A 3,732-nucleotide genomic window follows, 5' to 3' on the forward strand; every position below is an offset into this window, starting at 1 on the left:
ACTTACTGTCGTTTGTTCGTTGATATAATTATTAATATTTTTGTCTTTATTATATTTGATTTTCATTTTTTTTTTAAACAATTTTGAGAACAATATTTGGAACATTATTATTTTTTACAAATTTTAATAGTTCTTTTATCTGAAAATTGCAATTGAAATAACAAATGATTTATTTAATTACAAACTACGGTGCGGGCGGTTCTCACTTCACTCGGTACTTCCGGCACTGTTTTCACTTCACTGCGGGTCGCTGGAGCTGGAACTCCTCGAAGATTCGGCGAATACTCACTCCTAGTTTGGCCGCTGCTGCATTAGACCCGTTTCCTGCAGCTTCCACAATGATTTCTTCCTGCTTCGACTGCGTGTTGCCCGCCATTTTTTTCTCTTTAACACATACTATAATATCACTGAACTGCCACTGGCAGGATCGCCATGTAATGTATGGATTGAGGGGGTTTGGTTATCAAACGCCAGTACCAGTGTTAATTGTTTATTCACTACATTAGTCACTTATTACTTATTAACTAATGTTACAGATTCTTCTACTGATTCTTACTGATTCTTCCTGTTGGTGGTTTCCTTGTATTTATAACAATAGGTCACTAAGACCACCTCCATATCTCCTAACCTACTTACATTAACCGTAATAATAATACTTACAAAGCTATACGAAATACTAATGAAATACTTAAACAATAAAATATCGAAGTTGCAATGGACCTGGTCAGCATAACGCAACCGAATTCTTGGCATTGCCAAATAACACCGCTTGGTCCATCACACCTTAAAATGGGGACATTCCATTATGCAGTGCACTGGGTCATCTTCAAGGTGGTACAGTTAGAGTTTTCGCTTTTTCCAAGTCGGGTTTGGTGATTACCAAAGTTCAGATGGCCCGTGAGAACTTGGGACAAGGCTAAAACATTTCGGCCATGTTTTATTTCATTCAGGCAATTTCGCATTTGAATTGCGATGTCCATGGGAGAAATTCCGTTGAGAACGGCACAGCCTCTTTCGATACAGAGTCATAGCACTTCGACAGGATTCGATTAAAAGGTGCTTGTGCAGACACGTATTGCCGGTTCTTCTTTACAGCGTGAAGTCGGTCCGACCAGATACGGCTGTCATATGCAATAATTGGAACAATGGCCCCGTAATATGATTCATCATAGGTTTGTCCAAATTTTCTAGCGGCGAGGCTACGTAGGCTCATTGTAATTTGCCGGAGTTTCTTCGCCGAGTGGATGGCGTGACTTTCAAAATGCAGCTTCGAATCGAGCATAATGTTAAGATACTTCTGCGTCTCTCCAGCAAAATCTTGTTTCCATACATCCTGATATCCAGGACACGGTGGTGGATTCTCGAGGGGCATTTATGAATCATAAGTTTCGTCTTCGTCTCTGAAACACTCAATTTATTACGAGTAGCCCAATCTGTAATTTTAGTAATTACCTGAGGTAATCGTAATTTAAGGTGAGTACGAAGATGTGAGTCCACAGATTGTCAGCATATGCAATAGGGGTTGCAAAATCCGGCCAATCTGATTCCAAAAGAGTGTCCATAACCAGGTTCTATAATGTGGGGCTCAAAACAGATCCCTGATGGCATCTTTTGGTGCAGGATTTTCGGACAGTGACATCGCCTTGTGTGACTTCCATAATGGACCGCATTTAGGTAGCTTTTAATCATGGCTGTCAGTTTTGAAGTTGCTCCTCGATTCCTTAGTGTCTTGATCAGGGATGGGCCACTAAAGATTGTCGTCACTTACTTGGCCTGGGAGAGAATTGTTGAGACAATTGAGTGCAATTCATCACTTGTCGAACGTCCTTTGACAAATCCAAATTGACGTTGAGAATGTAACGGACACAATTTTTCTTCGAGTTTTCTCCTTATAGTTTTCTCAAGGATTTTTCCATGTTCCGGAAAAAGCATTATGGGGCGATAGTTCTTGATATTTGAGTGGCTGGCGTTTGGGTCTTTCAACAGAACTACAAGGTTGCCCTTTTTCCAGGTAGACGAAAAATAATTAAGCGACCAACAGGCATTGTAAATTCTGGTGATTAGTGGTGTAATTTTGGGCTACAATTTTTTAAGGATTTTTCTTTTTAAATTGTAAAGGCCGGGGGCTTTTTGTTCTGGATCTCAGACACAAAATTGTCGACTTCCTTTTCGCTAATTACAACGTCACTCCCCACTTCCGCAGTGGTTGTTCGATAATTGCTTAGAGTGACATGTTGCTCCGCGGTGTTGATGTTCGGGTCGTCATCAGGAAGTAAATTCGTGATGGAAAATTCCATGGTTGATCGAAAGTCCCTGGTTATGTTTTCCTCGTCGGTTTGAAAAGATTGCAAAATTCCACGAGTTTTGAATTTTTCAGAAGCCAACTTGTAAATATCTCCTCAGGGGTTCCTAGCCAGGTCATTTCAGGCGAATTTCAACCAATATTTTTGTATGCGTTTCTCCACTTTCTCTTTGAAAGTTTCCTTTGCCCTGGTCATTTCTGCGAAAAGATGGTATTCTCGAAATCTGTTGCGGTAAAAGAGCGTCTTTTTCGCAAGATAGATTTTTCGAAATCTCTCCAATTCTTCGTTCCACCAATCGGGCATTCCCACAAAATTTTTGCGTTTTTTCCGTATTTGAGAAAAATTTTCGCAAGTCCGCTGCATAATTTTCTCGTTGCATTTTCGATTTCCGGAATTGAGTCGATCGTTGAAAGTCTTTCATCCAAAAGGCTCATCAGATCATCGACATGCGGCTGAAGAACTTCATCCTTTATCGAGTTTAAGTCCAATCTGTAATTAACACAAGGTGTAGTATGGTCTGCGTGTGCAAAGTTTTTATTAATTTTAAAGCTAATTAAATTATGATCTGACGAGGTTACGTTTTCAACTTTCCAGTTTGAAATAAAAGGAAATAATAAAAGGAAACGTGTCCGAAATTTTGGCACTTAAAACACCGTGTAACTCTAAGATAATCTCTAAAAGATTTCCAGCTAATATACATTCTGCTTCCTGACTTAATAAAATAATTACGCGCAGCAGAATGTTGGCAATTTTTTTTTTTAAATTGATATCGATACTAGGTTTAACAAAATTCGCCGAAATATGTCTAAGGCCAGTTCGAATATTCTCAATAGCATTTTGATGTGTTTGCTTGTCCCGAATGCAATCTTTTGATTTCAAAATAAAGTTATTTAAAATTGATAAATGTGTAGCGCAGCTTTCAATGATACTAGCAATATCATCCCTATCATAGTCTAATTCACCTGTTTGACTTGCTAATGATTCCGTCGAATTTCGACGAGTGGTCGACATTTTTAAACAGAAGGGCAAAATAAAATTTTAAAACTACTCACTAGATATGCAGTAGTTTGTTTGCGGCCTGGAAATTGCTTCTTCACAAACACAATTTCCACGTTCACTTGTTGATGCTCGGTGTGGTCAGAGCGGAGCGAAGCGATCCGACCGGTTCGAGCGATGAACAGGTGCCCGAGGGCACGTATATTTAAATAAACGTTCGCCAAATTGGGCGAAAAGACAGATGCAATATTTTCATAAATACAGTTCACATTTGATTTCCTTAAGTTATGGACTTATGTAAGTTTTTTAAGGCAAACTGGCGTCAAAATTCCGTCTCTTGTTTCTTTAAGAATACTAAAAATGAGAGTAGTATATAACAATGGGCTCTCAAACTTTACTTCCATAGGGCTGAAACTTAATGAACGCGTTCAAA

General features: G+C 39.0%; 1 protein-coding gene across 2 annotated transcripts in view; it reads right to left on the minus strand.

Annotated features, from left to right (window-relative positions):
* The window catches only part of LOC123009508, a 6,457-nt gene extending 2,931 nt beyond the window's left edge, over positions 1 to 3,526 (minus strand). The window contains exons 1-3 of one of the 2 annotated variants that reach the window (XM_044405885.1): positions 3,356 to 3,526; positions 1,769 to 2,792; positions 207 to 1,720 (exon numbers count right to left, since the gene is read on the minus strand). The gene's annotated coding sequence lies outside the window, so the exon portion shown is untranslated. Of the gene's footprint in view, positions 1 to 206; positions 2,793 to 3,355 lie in introns of both variants that reach the window. The other variant, XM_044405884.1, reaches the window with a different exon arrangement.
* Positions 3,527 to 3,732: the final 206 nt, after the last annotated feature.

This window comes from Tribolium madens, unplaced genomic scaffold (assembly GCF_015345945.1).
Source record: "Tribolium madens isolate multiple individuals breed KSU strain unplaced genomic scaffold, Tmad_KSU_1.1 Scaffold_7;HRSCAF=85;Tcas5.2_LG10, whole genome shotgun sequence".
NCBI lineage: Eukaryota > Metazoa > Arthropoda > Insecta > Coleoptera > Tenebrionidae > Tribolium > Tribolium madens.